Below are 22,450 nucleotides of genomic sequence, written 5' to 3'. Positions count from 1 at the left end.
TTGTTCCACAGCACGTGGGATCTTAGTTCCTCTACTAGGGATTGAACGTGCATTCCCTAAATTGGAAGGCGGATTCTTTACCACTGGTCCACCAGTTTATGTGGTAAATTACCACACACAGAAGTAATTTAAAGAGAAAACAAATTACTGAGGTGTGCTGATGGATGATCAAAAGAATTTCGCAGCTTCTGGGCTGGAAGGCAAGTCCCTCAGAGAGGCAGAGTGGGAGTCCAGTACAGCCCCAGAATTGCCAGCTCAAGCTGGGGCAGTGGGCAGGACAGAAGGCCCTTCCTCAAAACATACCCAGGGTCTACAGCCATACCACCCTGAACATGCCCGATCTCGTCTCAAAACAGACCCAGGGAGGGACTTGGGACAGGTGGCCAGCTGGCCACTGAGGGCCTGGAAGGGCAGGCCAAGAGGCCAGAGGAGGCTGCCTTGTGAACACTCAGTGGCGGCGTGCTCCTTGCAGCGAGGCCGCCCCGAGGGCAGCTGTGGACACTCCTGGCTCTCTACATGCCCTTGGAGGTGGGATGCACAGGGCTGAGGGGACACGGATGTCCAAGGTTGTGGGGTGAGGCACCCGGGGTGGGGTCCCTGAAGCAGCCTGTAAGGGCTGTCTCCCGTCTCCCCCACCACCCTCATCTTCCTCCTCCCCCCCCGTCTCCCCCCTCCCCCAACACCCCAATCTCCCCTCACCCCCAGCTACAGCAGGGTCTGCCTGGAGCTGCCTGTGACATGGGGCACGCACGTACAAGTGGCCAGGGCAGGACACTCAGGGCCCCCTGGTCCCCCCCGGCCAGAGCTGCGCCCTCACTGGCAGGAGTCCAAGTTCCAGCCTCTCCCCACCAGGCCCATTTTTTCCGTGGGGCCTGGTTCTGGTGGGAGTTGGGAGGAGGGCTCTATGGGTGTGGGGGGTGGGGGGCTCAGGGCCCAAGTGCTGCTCGTGGAACATGAGGGGCGGCCAGTGTGGCGTATGTGTACCACATCACCCAACCCGCTCGCTCACGTCCCCACCCCCGGGATATTCCTGGGGCAGGAGAGGGGGAAATAGGCTAATTCCGGAATTTCAGTGAGCGGGACCCTGGTGCCAAGATCCTTTCAAAGAGCAGGAAAGCCTCGGCCAGGGTGGGGCTTTCCTCCTGTTTCCAGGGCCTGGTGCCCGGCCACAGGCCCTACTCGTCTGGATCTTCAAAGGGACCCAGAGCTGCCCGAGTGCTGGGCACCCCATCTGGCTCCTTTGGGTCTCATGGTCTGAGGTCTGAGAGCTGGACCTCTGTTTTCACACCTGGACGACCCCAAGGCCTCCATGGGACAGGAGTCAGCGACTCTGAGCACCGAGTGGCAGTGACCTCTGTAGCCCCACCTGCATCCTGTCTGTGGCCGGCCTTGACCATCATGCCAGGTCTCCAGACCCAGAAGGTCGTGTGGCTTAAATGCCTCTTGCCCGAACCTGCCAGACTTTCCCATTGCGTTGGCCAAACCCTCCCAGAGCGCCAGCGGCCGCGTGCAAGGTTTCAACTCCATTTCACAGCTGGACCTCCCCCTAAGTGGCTGTTTTATAAGAGTCTGGCTAAACCTCAAGGATGCCGCTGAGGACAGGACTCAGGGACCCAACCAGAGGACGGAGGCCAGAGGAGGGTGGTGCGGGGAGACCAGCCCCCATCACAGCAGCTTCTCCCCTGGGGTGGGGGGCGCGCATTCTGATGAAGGACTCATGGCCATCAGGGAGGTTGGTTGGTGGCTGGCTGCCTCATCTTTGGGAAACAGCAGTGTTCTCACTGGAGCAGTTTGAAATCAATGGCATGGATGGCGGTGGCCAGACGTGGTAAACCGGGGCCTCACAAGCAGGCCAGGGGTGCTCTGTCCTTCCTTGTGGACACCGGCCTGAGCAGGGGAGTCTCCCTGCACCTCAATTGCTGCTGGGGCCTCTGAAGCCCCCCTCAACTCCCAGCATGCGTCTCTTGGCCCAGCAGGACTGTGCTCCGTGGGGATGACAAGGAGCTCGGGGTGGAATCCAGCCTCGCTCTGGACAACAGGCTGGGCCACGGCTGGATGGTGGGCAGGGGGCACCCCAGGCTTGTATCTTTCCCGACTGGAGATGTGAGGCCCACCCCTGCCCCAGCACAGCCCTGCACTCTCATGCACACATGAGAGGTGGGCCTCCCACCCCGAAGGGTAGGACTGGGGCCTCTTAAAGGCTGTGGCTGTGGGGTCCCTGCGCCAGCTCCCAGGAGTGAAGAAGGACACCCATGTCTCACAGATGTCATCCACAGAAGCCCTGGGGTGGGGGCGGGGGTGGCAGCTTCCCCTGGGCCTGACCCCTCCCCATCAGCACCCCAGTGGGAGCAGCCCCATACTCAGGAGACCTAGAGAGGCAGAAGGGGTCACCAAGAGCCTCTAACCCACAAGGGGCCCTCTGTGTGTTCAGTCTGCAAACGGTCACGGCAGGCCCCGTATCCAGGAGGGTCCCGCAACCAGGCTGGGGGTCAGGTTCTTTGTGGATGGAGGCAGGTGCTGACCATGTGCAGTCCAGAGGGGACAGGACTAATCAGGAGCCTGGGGTGGCCCTGCAGAAGACCACAGCCTGGACAGCTTGGACAGCAGAGTCATTCTCTCCCTGTCTGGAGGCCTGGAGTCTGAGGTCAGGGTGTGGGCAGGAGTGGTTCCTCCTGAGCCCGAGGCAAGTTCTCCCCTCACTTCTGGGACTTTGCTGACAATCTTTGGGGTCCTTTGGCTTGTGGGAGGATCACCCCAATCTCTGCCTTCATTTTTGCATCATGTCTTCCTGTGTGCCTTATCTGTGCCCAACTTTGTCCTCTTTATAAGGACACGGTCATAATGGACTAAGGTCTGTCCAACAGCCTCATCTTAACCTTGATCATCTGTAGAGGCTCTCTTTGCACATCAGGTCATGGACACAGCTGCTGGGGGTCAGGACTTCAGCCTTCTTTGGGGACACAATTCAATCTGTAACAAACAATAAATCTCAATATATATGTAACTTCAAGTTGCAAAGAATGCTTTGGAGGAAAATATGGAATCCCCAAACCAACCTGATTATGTTTCAAAATATTAGCCATGTACTGTGATGAGGACACTGTTCTCTGCTACTCCTCTGTGTTGTCTGCAGCTCACCTGGCTGTTCTGCCTGTTTTGGGGTCTCACGCGGGACTGGGGAGCATGAACACTGGAAGCCAGGCTGACCAGAGAGAGTAGGGGACCGGGGCCGTGACACTGAGCCCATCCTCCCCCCATGAAGAGATATTTGGTGCATTTCGTCTGTACTCAGAGCAATCAAGCAAGATGGCAGCATCGAGGCTGAGGTGGCCATGCTGATTGCTTCCCCTGCCACCTGAGAAAGCCCCTTGGTCCCTCTGACCAGTCGTGCCATAGCCCCCGCCACCACCCGCCAGCCAGGCCTCGGACACTGGAGACACACGGAGCTACTGCAGAGGGCCTGGCTCCGGGATTCAGGCTCAAATGTGTCCTCCTGGCCACGGGGCCTGCCTGACCGCAGATCGTGCGTGGCCGTGTCCAGCAACTGCCCCCACCCCACCCCCTCCCGCCCTGTCCCTGGAGCTGCTCCAGGAGACCTGTCACCACATCTTCTGAAGAACCGGACCTGTGGGCCAGGGGCAGTAATTCCCAAAGGACGCTGCCAGCTTGAGGCCCCACATCCACTACCCACTAGAGAAAATGTGCTCTGAGGAGCCAGGGGAGGCAGGAGGGTCTGGAAGGGCACATGATCCCTCCCAGCCAGCCTGCAGCCTTTTAAACCAGGACAGGCGAAGAGCCGACTCATTGGAAAAGACTCTGATGCTGGGAAAGATTGAAGATAGGAGGAGAAGGCGGCAACAGATGGTTGGATGGCATCACTGACTCGATGGACATGAGTTTGAGCAAACTCTGGGAGATAGGGAAGGACAGAGAAGCCCAGCGTACTGCAGTCCAAGGGGTCACAAAGAATCAGACACGACTTAGCGAATGAACAGCACCAAGGAGAAGCCAGGGCCAAGGGGCCAGGGACCAGCTTCAGCTTGAGCCAGAAGAGGCTTTAAATTCACTTTCTGGTCCCGCGACCCTGAGCTGATTCCTCAGCCCTCGCAGCTGCTGCTGAAGGTGTGTGGCCGGCCCAGGTGACCGGCGGCCAACAGGGCTGAACAGGAACGCCTGCACCCCTGGGGCCCCTCTGTAGACCGGGACATCGTGTCCCTTTGAAACAGCACTGTACACATTTCTGGAAGTTCGGTGAATATTCTGAGAACACTCAGTGGATTCGTCTTACTTGTTAGGGGCTTTGTTGTTTGTTAAGATGCCCTGGAGAAGCAGATGGCAACCCACTCCAGTATTCTTGCCCGGAGAATCCCATGGACACAGCAGCCTAGCAGGGTGCAGTCCATGGGGTCGTGAAGAGTCAGATACGACTGAAGCGACTTAGCACGTACCCACTACATCCTAAACGGCTCTTTTGAGGTACGATTGACACACAGGAACTTGCACATATTCAAAGTGCGCAGTCTGACACGAATGCACATTGTGAACCTCTCACCACAATTGAGAGAATGAGCATCTCGGCGCCCCCACCCCCACCGTCTCCAGGCAACCACAGATCCGATGGCTGTCACTATGATGAGTCTGCATTTTCTGGAAGGTACAAGCGGAGCTGCACAGTACAGGCTCAGTCCTGCCGCATGTCACTTACTGCCTCGAGAGCCATTCACACGGTAGCATCGTCCTTCACGAGACGGGTGCCCACAGGCATGTCTCCACCCACCCCCTGGTGGACAGGGGTTCTGTTCCCAGTTTGGGGCCATTACAGACAAAGCTGCAATGACCACTCGTGTGCACGTCCTTGCATGGATGAAGGCTCTTGTTTCCTTAGGAGTGGAATGGCTGGGTTGAATGGGTGACCGTACGTTTAACTTTTAAAAAAACTTCCAGTCTGTTTTCTAAAGTGGGGGGACCTGTTCATACTCTCACCAGCAAGGACTGAGAGTTCCTGCTCATTCCCATCTCAAGGGCCCTTGGGATGGTCAGTTTTTTAAAGTCTCGGTTTTCTAATTAGGGCACAGTGGTATCTGGTTGTGGTTTTAATTTGCATTTCCCTGATGACTAATGCTGAACTTATTTGCCATTGTGTGTCTTCCTTGGTGAAATGTGTACTCACACTTCGTGCCTGTTTTTTAAATTGGGCTGTTTTCCTACTGGGGGTTATTTCAGGCAGTTCTTGGCTTTGCAAAGTTCTCTCCCAGGCTGCTGCTGGTCTTCCCAACTTGGAAGAGCAAAGCTCCTCATCTCATAAAGTCCAATTTATCCATTTTCTTTTATGGCTCATGTCAGTGTTGTATCTAAGAAATCTTTTCCTAACTCAAGGTTATAAAGATACTCTCCTATGTTCCCTACTAGAAATCTTAGTTGTAGATCATACACATAGGTCTGTGATTTCGAGTTAATGTCAGTACACGGTGAGAGGTTTGGATCCAAGTTCCACTTGTGTGTCCCTGAACACCCACTGTCCTCACACCACTTGTTGAAAAGACTATCTTTTCTCGGTTGAACTGCGTTTGCACTTTGTGGAAAATTGTCCACATTTGTGTGGACCTGTGTGCAGACCATCCATTCGTTTCCATTCATGTGCTTATCCACTCCCAACGCCAACACCACACTGTCCTAATTGTGGTCACTTTGTAGTAAATCTTGAGATCAGGCTAGGTATGCCCTCCGCATTCATCCTTTGTTACCGGATTTGTGCTATGCTCACTTCACATTTCCCTGTGAACTTGAGAATCAGCTTCTGCAAAAACTCTGATCGGATTTAGGCTGGGGGTTGCTCTGAAAGACCACGTCGATCCGGGGAGACCTGATGTTTTAACTATACTGCATCATCTCATCTGTAAACATAATCCATATCTCCATTTATCAAATTCATCTCAATTTCCTCCAGCACTATTTTGTAATGTTCAGTCAGGGTTTGCACATTTCTTTGGTAAAGCTCTCTCCCTAAATATTTCATATTTTGATGTTACTTTTCCTTTCAATTCTGAATCGTTTGTTGCCTGTAAGTAGGATACAACCTATTTCTGCACGATAGTCATGTATTAACCTTAGATTGCCAGAAGAAATATCAATAATCTCAGATGTGCAGATGACACCACCCTTATGGCAGAAAGTGAAGAGGAACTAAAAAGCCTCTTAATGAAAGTGAAAGTGGAGAGTGAAAAAGTTGGCTTAAAGCTCAACATTCAGAAAATGAAGATCATGGCATCTGGTCCCATCACTTCATGGGAAATAGATGGGGAAACAGTGGAAACAGTGTCAGACTTTATTTTGGGGGGGCTCCAAAATCACTGTAGATGGTGATTGCAGTCATGAAAATAAAAGACACTTACTCCTTGGAAGGAAAGTTATGACCAACCTAGATACCATATTGAAAAGCAGAGACATTACTTTGCCAACAAAGGTCCGTCTAGTCAAGGCTATGGTTTTTCCAGTGGTCATGTATGGATGTGAGAGTTGGACTGTGAAGAAAGCTGAGCGCCAAAGAATTGATGCTTTTGAACTGTGGTGTTGGAGAAGACTCTTGAGAGTCCCTTGGACTGCAAGGAGGCCCAACCAGTCCATTCTAAAGGAGATCAGTCCTGGGTGTTCTTTGGAAGGAATGATGCTGAAGCTGAAACTCCAATACTTTGGCCGCTTGATACAAAGAACTGACTCTTTGGAAAAGACCCTGATGCTGGGAGGGATTGGGGGCAGGAGGAGAAGGGGACGACAGAGGATGAAATGGCTGAATGGCATCACTGACTCGATGGACGTGAGTCTGAGTGAACTCCGGGAGTTGGTGATGGACAGGGAGGCTGGTGTGCTGCGATTCATGGGGTCGCAAAGAGTCGGACGCGACTGAGCCACTGAATTGAACTGAACTGAACCTTGCTGCCCAGGTGGTTCTCATGGTAAAGAACCTGCCTGATAATGCAGGAGACATAAGAGACATGGGTTCGATCCCTGGGTCGGGAAGAAGTCCTGGAGGAGGAAATGGCAACCCACTCCAGTATTCTTGCCTGAAGAAATCCATGGACATAGGAGCCGGGCGGGATACAGCCCATGGGTCACAAAGAGTCGCAACGGCTGAGCGACTAACACTCTCACTTTCAATCCATACCCGGCAGCATGTCTCACCAGGTGTGTCGTTTCGGGGCTGCTCAGCCATAGTGCCCATCTCACCCACTGCAGTCACCGTGTGGATGCTGCAGCACGGCCCTCTCTGCTTGGGTGAGCTCTTCAGCCTCAGGCACCCTCAGGACCCTCTCTAGTCCCAGCTACCCAAGGCACAAAGTGCAGGAGGAGGGGACTACAGTCAAAGCTCTTTACGGCAAGAATGCAGCTTCCTCTCCCCGTCTGGATAGGCAAACCCCAGGCCTGATCGATTCCCCAGGCAACGTGTGGGCCACAGAGCGTGGGGCCGCCCTCACCCACCCACAGAGGAGGACATGTCATGGGCTGCAGAGCCCAGGCCTGCTCAGGCGAGCCGCAGCACTGACCATCGAGGAGAACCGCTGTGGGTGGGGAGCGAGCCGGGGCACTCGGGGAGCGCAGGCTTACCAGCAGCGCGAGGAGGAGTCTGAGGAACCTCCCAGGTCTCACCTGCCTGCCCTAGTGGCTCAGGGGCTGACCCCCAAAGTGTTCCCTGCGCCCAGTGTTCCAGAGCCCCGGTGTGGTCCCTCTGCCATGGCCAGGGGCCTCTTCTGCCATGACACTGGTGGGGCCTGGCTGGGGACCTGGGGGGACCCTTAGAACACTGAAAGGCTGCTTCCCAGGCTGCCTGAGATCGCAGCCATTCTCCCCTGCCCAGCCCCCACCCATAAACGTGACCTGAGACCCTGAGTGGTTTGGCTGTAGGCACCCCCAAACTCTCCCTCCTGCTGAGAGCCTCCTGCTGGCTGTGAAAAGTAGCCCGAATCCAGGCTGGGAGAGGGGAGCTGGGACTCCCCGCATCTAACAAGATCACGGGGCCCTGACCCCTGCTACCCGCCAGAAGCTGGCTTCTCCTGCGCCCCCCTCATCCAAACTGAGGGGGCCTGTGGGGGCCCCCACTCAGCCGAAGAACTTCCTTCCTCCTGAGAGCAGCAGAGAGATAGCATTTCAGCAATCCAGAGATGCCCTTAAAAGGCCGGGGCGTCCAGTCCAGCCGCCAGCTCCCAGGAGGGCGGGCAGGGGCCATGGGGGCGTCTTGGCGCCAACGGGGATTGCTCTAGGAGCAGGCGCCCTGGTCACCATGGCAACAGCCTCTCCTTCCATTTATAACTCCTGGCCCCACCCCCACCCCCAAGGCAGGGAGTGGAGAGCCTGCCCCACCCTCCCATTCCTGGGAGTCCGGGGGGAGGAAAGCAGATCCATGTGTTCCTGGACTGGTTTCCCAGAAAAAAAGGACATCCACACTGGCCAGTGACCACACTGCTCCGTCACTGCTGCCGATCGGGTCCCCAGGGTGAGGTCACTGGCCTCTGGTCACCCCCCTGGGGGGAGGTCACTGGTCACTGGAGAGGTTACTATCTGCTCACTCGGGGCCCGGGCGGCCGTGCTCCGAGCCTGCGCCACTCCGGGCCCCTCCAGCCCCACTGGCTTCCGGGTCTGTCCCCAGGCACCCGGTTCTCTCCCGCTTTGGGGCCTCTAACCTCATTTTGCCCACTTGTTCCACTGGTGTCCTCCCCCCATGGGAGGGGGGGGTTATTATCAAGGATTCATCCACTTGCTGTCTCCGCCCCCTTTGATTCTGCTGTGTCCTGCCTAGCCCCTGGGGTCCACCAGGGTGCCCAGCAGTAAGATGCTGAGTGGATGAGAGGGAGACGGCAGGGGCAGAGGGTCTGGGAAGTGAGGCTTCCGTGGCTCCTGGAGATGCGGCGTCAGGACTCCTGGCACCCTGTGGGAGGCACCCCCATGGGGTCAGTAGCGGCCCTAGTCTGTCCACAGAGCCAAGTGGGGCTCCCCACCTCTGCCTCCCCTCCTGCACAAACTGCCCCGTGTGCTCAGGCCCCCGACTTTCACTTGAGGCTACTTCTCTTCTATGAGGCCTCAGGCGGGGGAAACCCTGCCGCTGCCAGAGGCCCCTGCCCTGTCCTGAGGATCCCCCAGACAGTGGGCAGGACCATGAGGTCTCAATCCCCACCTGGCTCCACTGGGTGCAGCACTTGGGGCTAGCAGCCCCTACACGGCCCCTCCTGGGGGAAGCCTTGGGGGGCAGCCCCTACAAACCCACAGCCTTGCTGCTCCGGGTCCCCTGGAGCCAGAATCTCGGGGCAGGGCTTGGCCTCATCTCACCACGGGCGACAGAGGCCTGCCGGGCTGCAGTCCTGCCCTGGATCCCAGCCAGGGTCCCTGTTCTGCCCCCTCCCAGCCCTTCCTGAGAAAAGACTATTGATCTGAGGCCAGGTCAGAGCCTGAATCTGATACTTCCCTTTTGAAACCAACAGATCAGCACAGGGTTCATGAGCCGGCATCTTCTGGAAGGCCAGGCGTCTGTCCTGGGGAACAGTTGGGCTGAAGGCGCTCAAGCTCTGGCCTGCCCGAGGCCCTGGCCAGAGCCCCATGCTGGGCTGGTTCCAGGAAGTCTGGTCCCTGCAGCTCAGGTCATCCTGGCCTGGAGTGTAGACGGAGCCTGGCCCTGGGTTGGGCTCCTGGGGAAGACGGGGAGGTGAGGGCTGGGCTGGCCTGCTCCCTGCTACCCAACCCCCTTGCTCCGCAGACTGTAGCCCGGCCTCCAGGCTTGTGTCCAGCATCAGATCTGGGCTCCCCGGGGCCTGTGCATTTCCTGAAGAAACTTCCTCAGGAAGCACAGCCTGCTCCCCCATCTCCTGTGTTCCCAGAACCGGCAGGGAGCAAAGAAGGCGGTGGGCCTTCACCGGGCAGGGGGGCGGGGCCATGTGCCTCACAAAGGACAGAGACCCCACACTAGCGCCCCCTCCCACCTCAGGGTTGAGCCAGTTGAGCCCGTTGGCCTTTGGGGACGGGGCTGCGTCAGCACTGATGCTCCCAGCTTCCCAGGTCCCCATGTGTGCTGCAGGCGAGGGGACAGCTCCACACGGAGTCGTGGTGAGGATGGAGGGCAGCCCTTGAAGGCCTCCATCCGCCTGCCTTCTGAAGATGCTCTGGACACCCAGCTACTGCCCCGCCTCGTGGTCCCTGCAGGAAAGCTCAGGCCAGAGCAGGGCGTCTACTGAGCACTCGGCAGGAAGGGAAGGGGTGGATGCTGGTGTCTGCAGGGTGCCCGTGCCCACGAGGGCAGGGGGGTGTTGTGAGAGAGGAAGGGGCCCATGGAGGCTGTGGTGAGGGGGTGGGTACCCCCCCCACCCCCCCCACCCCCCCCACCCCCCCCACCCCCCCACCACCCCCCCCCACCCCCCCCACCCCCCCCACCACCACCCCCACCGCCTACCCCATGGAGCCCAAGCCCGGCTTTTCACTGATTTCACAGGGGCAGAGCACTGTGAGCCTCCCCCGACCCCAAACACCACTGAGAGGACCAGGACCCAAAGCTCAGAACCCACCCTCACCCCTCACCCAGGAGCATTGTCACCTCACCCACACTGATGCCCAGCGGTCTACCTGTCTCTGGCTCCTTTGTGCAGCCTTGGAAGGGACCCCACCCTCTGCAGGGCCTCGGACACGTGCCCTGTCCCCTCACCCTGAGCGTATGGCTGTGGAGCTGGCATCCCTCATGCTCACCATGTCCCACCAGCTGCTCCTCCAGCGGTGCTGATGGAGCCCAAGGGTCTTACCTGATGACCTGGAGCTGGGACAGGGTCTCCACACGTGAAGGAGACCCTCCCCTCCCACATGTACTGACAGAGGCCTATGAGATGCCGGCTTGTGTCTGGCACCTGCTTTTCTGTCAGGTTCTTGATTTTTTTCTCACTGGTTCCTGGGTCTTTACACAGTGGCCTTGGCAACTGTACATGCCACAAACACCTCTCCCTCCCCCCCGAGTGCCACCCTCCTGGACATTTTCCTAAAGTTGTTTAATACACATATGTTCTTTTTTAACTTTTTATATTGAGGTATAGTTGGTTTACAAAGTGATTCAGCTACACATATACATATAGCTATTCTTTTGCAGAATCTTTCCTTGTTGGTTATTACACAGTATGGAGCAGAATTCTCTGTGCTATACACCAGGTACTTGTTGGTTCTCTACTTTATATATAATAATGAACCTGTGGTGCTAGAGAAGACTCTTGCGAGTCCCTTGGACTGCAAGGATATCATACCGGTCAATCCTAAAGGAAATAAACCCTGAATATTCATTGGAAGGACTGATGCTGAAGCTCCAATACTTTGGCCAACTGATGTGAAGAGTCGACTCAGTGGAAAAGATCCTGATGCTGGGAAAGATTGAGGGCAGGAGAAGTGGGTGACAGAGGACGAGATGGTTAGATGGCCTCACTGACTCAATGGACATGAGTTTGAGGAAAGTCAGGGAGATAGTGAAGGACAGGGAAGACTGGTGTGCTGCAGTTCATGGGGTCACAAAGAGTCAGACACAACTTAGCAACTGAATAACAAGTGTGTATACATTAATCCCAAACTAATTAACATGACTTTGCCAACAAAGGTCCATATAGTTAAAGCTATGGGTTTTCCAGTAGTCATGTATAGATGTGACAGTTGAACCATAAAGAAAGCTGAGCGTCAAAGAATGGATGCTTTTGAACTGTGGTATTAGAGAAGACTCTTGAGAGTCCCTTGGACTGCAAGATCAAACAAGTCAATCCTAAAGGAAATCAGTCCTGAACATTCATTGGAAGGACTGATGCTGAAGCTTAACTCCAATACTTTGGCCACCTGATGAGAAGAATACACTCATTGGAAAAGACCCTGAGCTGGGAAAGATTGAAGGCAGGAGGAAAAGGGGATGACAGAGGATGAGATGGTTGGATGGCATCACCGACTTGATGGACATGATTTGAGCAAGCTCCAGGAGTTGGTGATGGACAGGGAAGCCTGGTGTGCTGCAGTTGATGGGGTCACAAAGAATGTGAGTGACTGAACTGACTGAATTTATCCCTCCCCCATTTTTCTCCTTTGGTAACCATATCTGTTTTTGAGGGCTGTGAGTCTGCTTCTGTTTTGTAAATACATTCACTTACATCATATTTTGGATTCCACATCCTCCCTGGCGGCTCAGAGGTTAAAGCGTCTGCCTGCAATGCGGGAGACCTGGGTTGGGAAGATCCCCTGGAGAAGGAAATGGCAACCCACTCCAGTATTCTTGCCTGGAGAATCCCATGGATGGAGGAGCCTGGTGGGCTACAGTCCACGGGGTCGCAAAGTCGGACACAACTGAGCGACTTCACTCTCACTTTCACTTTAGATTCCACATGTAAGCGATATAATACAACATTTCTCTTTCTCTGATTTATTTCACTTGGTATAAGAATCCCTAGGTCCACCCCTGTTGTTGCAAGTGGCAATATTTCATTCTTTTTCACAGCTGAGTAATATTCCACTGTATATGTACCACATCTTTATCCATTCCTGTTGATGTACATGTAGGTTGGCTGTTTTGAATAGTGCGGCAGTGAACACAGGAGTGCATATTTATTTTCAAATTATGTTTTTCTCCAGATATATGCCCAGGAGTGGGATTGAAAGGTCATATGGTATTTCTATTTTTAGTTTTTTAAGGAGTCTCTGTACTAGACAAACATATGTTCTTAATGGATAAACTTGTTGTTGGGACTACCCATCCCCTGCCCCGTGGTCAGAGTTCTCTGACCCTGTGGATGAATCCCTCTGCTCCAGGTCTGCAAACGTTCACCAAGCAAACTTCTCCATGAGGCGACATGCTTGTCTCCTTCTGCTGGCGCAGCAGCTCTTCCTTCAAGTAGAAACTGCTCCAGAGCAGACGAGGGTCCCTGCCCCCTCGAGCTCTAAGGGACCATCCTGCCTGGTAACAACCAGACCCAGGAAAGGACGGCTGCTCGGGGTGTCTCACAAAGGGGGATAGGCCTCGAGGGATACCCCCAAACAAACAAATCAGACTAACATCAGCTCCAATCCACCAGGGTTTCCTCCTGGCTGAGCTGGGTAGAGACCCAGGAGTGGGGACCAGTGTGCACTGTGGCCTGAGGGTCTACAGGGCAGAGGGGGCATGAGGGTAGGGTCAGAGCTGACCCAGCTAGAGGGCCTTCCAGGCCAGGCTGGCCAACCGAGTCGCTGGTCGTATGGTCGGTGAGATGCAGGTGCAGCTCATGAGGACACAGGCCCTGCACTGGCCACAGAGGTCAGCTATGCAGAGGCAGGACAGCTCTACTCTATCCTCGCAGGTGTGTGGCCAGAAGGAGCACACAGCCGCAGCACGTGAGAGAACTGACCACGGAGGGGGCCCAGGAGCCCAGCCAGCCTCAGTGCGCGAGAGAACTGACCGCGGAGGGGGCCCAGGAGCCCAGCCAGCCCCAGCGCGCGAGAGAACTGACCGCGGAGGGGGCCCAGGAGCCCAGCCAGCCCCAGCGCGCGAGAGAACTGACCGCGGAGGGGGCCCAGGAGTCCAGCCAGCCCCAGCGCGCGAGAGAACTGACCATAGAGGGGGCCCAGGAGCCCAGCCAGTCTCAGTGCTCGAGAGAACTGACTGCGGAGGGGGCCCAGGAGCCCAGCCAGCCCCAGTGCGTGAGAGAACTGACCGCGCAGGGGGCCCAGGAGCCCAGCCAGCCCTGAGCCAGCACAGCCCTGAGACCTGCTCCCGGCGTCCAGCCGGGACAGCACGGCTCAGCAGAGGGACTCAGGGCTGCAGCCTCGGCTGGAGATGGAAAGGCATCAGGGATGGCGAGACGAGGGCGAGCACGGCGCAGCCCTGTTCAGAGTCACGTCCGTCCCAACAGCACAGAGTCACGTCCGTCCCAACAGCACAGAGTCACGTCCGTCCCAACAGCACAGGATGCCAGTGAGGAGGGCTCAGAGGTGCTGCCAACAGCAGAGCATGGCTGGACCCTCCACACAAACCTGGAGCATGAACAGAAGGTGCCGGAAGCTGTGGACTGGCACGCAGACGGCCACACTGTCTGGAGGTGGTGACCACGTGACACCTGACTGTGCCTGTGCTCCAGCACTGCTCACTTCCCAGGGTCCAGGGTTAGCAGAGACCCTGTGCTCACAAAGCACACCATCGGGGCATCCATGAGTCCCGAGGGAACGTGCCGTCAGGGTAACCGGCCCTTCCCTGTCCCCAGCGTCCTCCACACGAGCCATTTTTTTCAGCATTTTCATGTCGTGCTGTGGCCCAGCGTCCACATCCTCCCCTCTGCTGGACCCGCGTGGTCTGTGGACATGTCTCTTCCTGTCTTTGAGCTTCAGCCTTCCCACCTGGAAATCCAGCTGATATAGCTGCACCTCCAAGAAACGTGAGAGAGAAAAACGGGAAATGGAAACAAGCACAGTATCCCAGGTAAAGCAGTGCCCGCAGCGCCTAGAAAATGGGAGGGGCTCTGTGCGCCCCCCGATGTGTATGTTGGAGCCCTGGACCCCACACCTCAGGACAGGCCCACGTTTGGAGATGCGGTCTTTACAGAGGTGGCGGAGGGAGAATGAGGTCATGGTGGTGGTGGGGGGTGGTGTCCTGATCCCATAGAACTGGTGCCTGATTAAGAGGAGGGGGAGACCAGGACACTGGCAGGCACAGGAGGACCCCGTGAGGACACGGAGCAGACAAGCATCTATACGCCCAGCAGAGAGGCCTCTGGAGGAACAGCCCCGCCCGTACCCGGCCTCGGACTCCAGCGTCCAGCTTGGAGACAGTGTCTGTGGCTGACCGTCCCGTCGGTGGTGTTTGTCACAGCTGCCTGAGCCAGCGGAGACCTGGACACATGCACGCACTCTCCTGTGAGGCCGACTGGCAGTGTGGAAACCCCAGCCCACAGCTCCTTGCTTTGAAGCAGGCAGGCCCCCCGAGACATCCCCCTTGGCAGTGTCCTGTTCCTGCTGCTTCGGTGGGGAGGAATCCCCCTGGAGGCCACCAGCCTCTCTCTCCCCGGGCACTTGATGACCACTGTCTCCTCCCCAGCATCCAGCCAGGTGCCACCCCTCACAGCCTGGAGCCACTGGTCCCCATGGAAGTGACAGTGTCAAAGGGGGCTCCTTCCTATGAGTCTGATGTCTGACCAGCAGGGACAGATTGGCATCCACGGCTTGGGGGCCAGTGCACCTCCAAGGAGATGGGGTCAAAGTCATGCATTGGGGTGACCCGCTCAAGCACCTCGCTGCCCTGGCTTCTTCACTGGCAAAGATGGAGCTGAGGATGGCCTCCCTGAAAGGAGGCAGGTGGCATGCATCAGGCATCTCCCTGGGAAGCGGGGAGGCTGGAGGGAGTTCTCAGATCACAGGGGAGGTGTGCCACCCTCTCCCCGCAAAGAGCCCTGGCCTCTCCTCTCCTGTCACCCGCTGCCCGGCTCCCCGAGTGAGACGGTGCGAGGACCCAGGCAGGCGGATTCCACAGCCACTCACCCACTTGCACAAACTGCGTGTGCACACGTTCACACGAGTGTCAACATGCACAGCTCCTATTACGCGGGATGCGTGAGACACACTGCACACAGAAAGCCTGGAGGGACTCAGGGATCAAACACCCCGGCCCTCTGCCGGACTGGAGGTGTCCAGGGTTTAATCTGCTGCCCTGGTGCCTCCCACGTGGGGGGAGTGCACGGCCAGCCATATGTCCAGGCAGAGGGGTAGGGGACCCACCAGAGTGGGGCGGAGGCCTGTTAAAGCCTTTCTTCTTTCCCACCTGCACCCCCTCCATGCCCTCTTCTGCCCACTGACCCCCCGCCCCACTGTGCACCAGGTGGAACCCCGCGCAGGCAGCTTTCACAGTCCAGGTTGGCAGGCATGTGCCCTGCTCCAGCACCAGGAAACCTCTCAGGGTGGCGCCGACCTCATTTCCCAGCAAAGCCAAGAACACCCGCTTTCCACCCCCACCAACACCCATCTCCCTGTGTGCTCCGGGGAGACGCTGGAGGAGAGTTCAGTTGGGAGTTTGGACAGAAACCCTACATAAGGCAGGGAGGCTGATGGTGACAGCAGTCTGGGGGGACAGTCCAAGGGAGGCAGCCCCTGCTCCCCACCCCTCCACCCCCACCCCTTCCACTGGTCGGCTGGAGCCACATTTGCAAAGGGATAGGAGAGAAGGGCTCCATCAAGCTGGATTCAGTCCACACATACATGTCTACACACACGTCCACAAGCATGCTCACATACATGCAGGCACGCACAACCCCCACCCCTGCTCAGCCCATGTTCCACCCAGACCCAGAACCAGACACTCTCAGGACCAGGGCCCTCGAGTGTGCAGGGCTCCGCTGTCCACCACTCTCCTCCCCCGCCTTCAGATCTGAACCAGGGACAGTGAGGAGAGGGGCTGGGACGAGAGCCCAGGAGTGTTGCAATAGCCCTTTGTTGCCAACTCAGATATGACGCCAGGACAGAGTAGCGTCCATGCTCTGCCCTCCTCGTGTTTCCCAAGAATGGATGTCTTGCAGGAAAGATCTGGTAACCAGCTTTCTAGGAAGTGCAGGCCTTGCTGACGTCTGTCTCCGGGAGCGGTGGGGGCCGGTGTTCACAAAAGGCAGAGCCCAGAGAGGCGGGTCCAGGGTGGTGCGATGCTGGAAGCTTCCCCCACCAGGGAGCAGGCCTGCCCCCTCCTGCCCTTGGCACCCACACTCGGATCCGTCCCCCTCCTTCTAGGACACTGCCCTCCATGCCAGCTCTTACTGCCTGCTGGCCCTGAAAGGCCTGTGTCCACACCTGCCAGCCTCCCACACAGGGCCAGGGTTGCACCACGGTCCCTTCTCACCCGTCATAGGGACAGGAAAGGTGTTCATGCCAAGAAGATTTTTGTCAAGAAAGAACACTCCCATAGGGCCCGTTCCCGTCACCCTGCAACACTGACCCGGTCAGAGCGTGTGGCCCACGGCTTCCAGGCAGCCTGTGATTTCTGGAGAAAGCTCTGGCAGGTGACCTCCCTTCCTGGCCTCCCCGCCGCCCGCCCCCGAGGAACGACTCAGCCATCCTTCTGTGTGTGTCATCCCATGGTGCGACCCTTAGGCCGGGTCCTTATCCCCACAGCCGAGCCTCCACAGAGCAGCTGTGGGCCATCCATTGCACAACCGTCTCAGACATTCCAAACACAAGCCCAGCGTGTGTGTCCTCGTGTCCCGACGCCCCCAGGATGGGCTCCCCCGAGAACCGTCCTTCCAGGCTAGGCGGCCCTCACTTGAATGCAGCACCATTTGCCAGACACAGGGACCCAAGAGGACAGCCTGGTGGGGAGACGAGACACACGAGCTGGGAGACCACGCTGGCCCTGAAGGCCGTCCACGCCTGGGGACACCCTCAGCCCTCACGCCCCTCCAAGAGGCGCCCCGTCCTCTGAGCCCTTGGCAGAGCCTTGAGCACCCGCAGAGACCGGCTCAGGCAGCGCCTGTGCTCCTTCCGACCCCTAGTTCCTCCGACCACATATGCCAAGGCTCTACCACCTAACTGCCCAATTCAAGTCCCACCCGCTCTTCCTAGAAACATGACCTTGGACGCAACACCTAACCTCTCAAAACCTCAGTTTCCTTGCCTGTGAAAGAGTAACTGGCAGTTTAGTCATTGCCTGGAGGGTCTCAGGGAGGTGGCCAGGGCCCGGACTCGGCCCAGGTATTGGGGGATGTGCTGAGCTCAGGGAGTGCATCTGCCTGGGTCTGGGGGAGGCGGCCAGGGCCCGGACTCGGCCCAGGTATTGGGGCATGTGCTGAGCTCAGGGAGTGCATCTGCCTGGGTCTGACCAGCAGGGCAGCAGGGCTAGCCCAGGGCCAGAGCAGAGGCCCGGTGTGGAGGATGCCCAGCATTTTGGGGGAGTCCTCGGGGAGGAGGGGATGCAGAGATCAGGTCTCAGATGGCCTGCCTGTCTGTGCGCCTGCTGCCGCACCTCACTCCAAGTGTGAGCGCTCAAGGGTTCAGGCACACTCCAGCGCCAGCGGGCAGGACAAGGGCGTCTCCTGGACTCCCTCTGCCCCAGGACAAACAGGGCTCACGAGCAGACCCGGAATGTTTCTGAAGAAGGCTGAGGAGGGGGGCCGGGGACCAGAGGGCAGCAGCCGCACGTGCATCCCCATGGGTCATTTCTACCAGCCACTGACTGGTTCCCATGGCGGGCGGCTCACACGACAGACACTCACTCCTCACAGCTTGGGACACTGGACATCCAAGATGTGGGTTCTGGTGAGGACCTTGTCCTGGCCCAGAGATGGCCGCTTCCTTCTTGCTGTGTTCTCACCAGGGAGAAAGAGGTCATCTCTCTCTCCAAGGACACTGTCCCGTCACAAGGCAAAGGTCCCACCTCCTGATGCCATTATTTTGGGGGTCAACATGTGAATTCAGGGAGACCCAAACATTCAGACCATAGCAGCGACTAAAGCTCTGGGGCCCCCAAGGAGCTGGGGAGAACGTAACCCAGCACCATCGACCACCCCAGCCGGCAGCAGGCAGGGCACACTCAACCCTGGAGTGCTGGCCAGGCAGCCCCAGGGGCCTGTCAAGGAGCCTGGGGAGAGGGCAAAGGGCTGGCAATGGGGGCACCGCCAGCCACACCTGTGCACGGCAGTGGGAATGAAGATGAGCCAGGGTCCAGGGCTCAGAGCCGCACCCCATGACAGAGCTGCTCAGGGCCACGCGGAGGAAATCCCTGCGCTGAGAGGCTCGGATGCCAAGCTGGAAATCACCAGACCCCCAGGAGCCTGTCCCTTTGGGAGACACGAGGGCCGACAGCAGAGACACCGGACGGGCGGGCCTCTGAGGAACTGGGCAGAAGTGAGGAGTCAAGTGAATCTCAGACAAGACTCTCCACATGGCCGCGCACAGGCCGGGAGCCAGCAACGCGGCAGGGGCGTGGGTGGGCCACCCTGCTGGTCAGGCTGTGGGGTCAGGGCGTCTGTCCAGTGTCCTTGGGGTCACTGCCTGAGGACAGGCTTGCCCTGCAGGCAGCATCAGCTGCCTCTGACTGCTCGTGTGCTTGGGGCGTTCTAGAGAAACGCAGACAGGCTGCAGCAAGAGCCCAGACAAAATGCACTGGGGAGAAATGGAAGCTAGACCAAAGACACGTTCCAAATGCAAAAGTGAAAGCTGACTTGGACGCGACCCGAAGCAGCAGCGTGGCTCCAGGGCCCCACCCTTTCTGTTGTTGCTCAGTCAGAGTCCTGTCCGGCTCTTTGCGACCCCGTGGCCTACAGCACACCAGGCTTCCTGCTCCTGCACCGTTTCCCAGGGCCTGCTTAAGTTCATGCCCATTGAGTCGGTGATGCCGCCCAGCCACCTCATCCTCTGCCACCCCCTTCTCCTTTTGCTTTCAATCCCCATGGAAAACCCCATGGACAGTGTGGAAAAGCCCCTTTCTGTTAAATGGCCCCATTTGAGGGATTTTCTAAGAATGAAAAACTGTCACCTGAGGTCAAGTTTGCACTTCCCTGACCTGGTGGGCGGAGATCAGGGGGTGGAGTCGGAAGCAGAGTCCTGTGGGAGGCACTCTCTCCTCCCACACCCCCCCCCACCCCGGGTGGGGACCAGCCCAGTGCCCCTCTCCCCCCTTGTCTGCGTCTGGGCCCTAGGGGGGCTGGCCACCCACTGGGAGCCTGGGTGCCGTGGGCGGGAGCCACATGAACCAGCCGCGGGCATCATCCAGCTCTATTTCAGAGGCCACGGTCTCAGGGGATTCCACGGACGCCCTCACGAAAGAGCAGGACCCAGTGGAACTTCTGCCCGTTTGCCTTCCTGTTGAGCACACTTCTCAAGCCCCAGGAACCCAGAGCGGGGCGAGTCCCTTCACCTGCCGGGGGCTCGGGCTGCCCCCTAGCCCCCCCAGCCCAGCCTCTCTGGCTGGGGACATGGGAGCAGTGGCTCTGCCCGCCGCAATGAAGGCTGCCCCTCCCAAACAGGGCAGAGCTTGGCCCAGGCCAAAATGTTACGGGAGGGCTTGGAAGAGGAAGTGCGTGCCCAGTGGGGCAAGGGTGGCAGGTTCCCGGGAAAACAGAAGCTATCCTGCCCTCAAGGGCTGATTGTGCAAGCCCAAGGCGGGGCACTGGGGATTAACAGGCCAAGACAGCGCGTCCTGGTCACAGTCGCTGTGACTAACTGCGGGACAAACAGGAAGGCGCTCCACCTGCCAGAGCCCAGCCAGCGCTTCCTACATGACCACAGCATCAGGGGCCCTGTGTTCCTGGGCGCTGAGTCTCTCAAGCTGTGACGTCAGAAGTCAGTGGGGTGACGGTGGCATCCGACCCCAGGCGGGAGGGGCCGGCGGGCAGGCAGCTGGGCCTCAAGGCGGACCCTCGCCCCAGAGCGTTTGTCTGCCTCCAGCGGCGGGACCTGGTCTGCTCGTTTCCTGTCACTCCCACCCCTGACGACACATCAGGGCTTTTCTCCGGGCAACTTCCAGGAGCGGGATTTTTCCGGCACAGGTGGGAAGCCCAGGTTAAGAAAGGGGCTTGAGGTCTCAGGACCGAGGGGAGCAGAACAAGGAGCAGATGGGCTTCTGCCTCAGGCCGGCCTCCAGCCCTGCATACTGCTCACTCTGCTGGGTTCAAGGGGAAGTGCACACCTGACCGCAGAGAGTTTGTCCTGCAGGCTCAGGGGCCTGTCATCTGTCACCGTCGCCACCCCCTGAAGCCTGTCCCAGGGTCAGAGCACGGTACACTTGGTCCACAGCCAGAAACAGCTAACCAGGTATATACAGCCCCAGAGACACAGGTGGTCTTCACTTGCCTGGAGACCTGCAGCCACAGCCCTTCCATAAACACACAAACCCTAGGCCCCACCCAACCTGGGGTCACAGAGCAAGGGGGCAGGAGAGCAAGTGTCCAACCTGAACCCTAGTCCAGCCCCTTCGGCAGAGGCCCTGGCTCACAATGGGCTTCCTGGGCTCGGCGCTGGAAGCTCCTGACTGCAACGTCAGACAGAAAATAACAATCCCTCGGTGACAGGTCCATGCAGACAAAACATGGGTGATGGTCAGCCCCGTGATCAGTCCCCAACCAGTCTGTGCCACTGACTTGAGGCTGAGGCCATTCCCTGGAGGACAATCTCCAGGGACGCAGTCCCCAACCAGTCTGTGCCACTGACTTGAGGCTGAGGCCATTCCCTGGAGGACAATCTCCAGGGACACTGCTGCTTCTGGATTTCCACCCTTTTACATGCATCCCTCCCACTCCTGGAAAGAAATCTACACCTTGAGGTTTGGGTTTTCTTAATTTGTGGCCAAATTCCTGCCAGATTTCATGGGCTTGGAGACCAGGTGTAACAGGGTAATCAGGGCCAGGCCACCTGCTCAGCATCGCAGAAAGGAATGACAAACCCCACTCAGATACACACATGCACACATACATATAGATCGCACACCTGGATCCACACGCACACAGATACACACGCTCCCAGACAAGAACTGTGGCTGCAACCACTCATGGTCATGCCAGGGCCATCATTACTGAACTTGACCTGTATCCACATGTAGTCCAGGCAGGAAGTGCCAGGGGGGCAGGGGCACGAGGAGACTCCAAACTGGTATGCACATCGGGGGAGCGGGCCGGGGGAGCAGAGCAGCTCAGCAGCAAGAGTAGAGGCCACAGAAAAGTGGGCATCGTGGCTTCAGCTGCAGCGTCCCACCGTCTGATGCACATGTGCCCCAGAGGAGGATAAAATCCAGGGCAAGAGGACATCTGCAGCCCAGGCCTCGCCACAGAGGCCTTCAAAGGGCTGGCTATTCCTCCCCACCTGGGGAGCCAGGTGAGAACCAAGATGGCAGAAAAGCAAGGGCTGTGGCCCAGCCAGTGGTGGGTGGGGCGCAGTACAGGGGCGTCAGGCACGGCCTGGGTGTGGGCGGTGCAGGCAGGGGCTCTGCTGCTCCCCAGAGCACCTTCCTGCAGACCAGGGGGTCTGGAGGGAGAAGCCCATGGTTATGGGCCCATGTGGCAAGTGTAGAACCAAGATGCCAAACTTGCTCCCTGGCTGGCGAGGGCCTTGATCCCTCAAGAAGAGTTAATGTGCCAGGTACAATATCCAAAGGCAGCAGGTTTGGGATGTGTTGTTTATATAAGAATGTCAGGGTGACGGGTCACCTCGAAAAACAGCACTGCTGCTGAAGAGGTGAGCTCCAGGGCCACAAAAAATGCGCTTGTCATGTATTTCGTGCCAGCCCGAGGGGCTTGCTCTCTGACCCTTAAGTGATCTTCCAAGCGTCAGCTACCCTTTATTTCTCCTCTGCTGGCATTTGGTTAAAGAACAAAAAGAAAAAGCCCCAGTGCTTCCTGCCAGGGGTCACCTCTCCCTGGGCCTGCAGCCTTGCCCCTACAGCAGGAGGCAGGAAGCTAACGATCTCGTCTTGGGGCATCTGGAGCTGGCTTTCTGGCCGAGAGCAGGTGGGAGGTTCTGTCTG

Source organism: Bos grunniens, chromosome 1 (assembly GCF_055505025.1).
Source record: "Bos grunniens cultivar Pamir isolate PY7600 chromosome 1, Bosgru_T2T1.0, whole genome shotgun sequence".
Classification (NCBI taxonomy): Eukaryota; Metazoa; Chordata; class Mammalia; order Artiodactyla; family Bovidae; genus Bos; species Bos grunniens.
The sequence above is the reverse complement of the archived record's forward strand: the minus strand, read 5'-3'. Positions refer to the sequence as shown.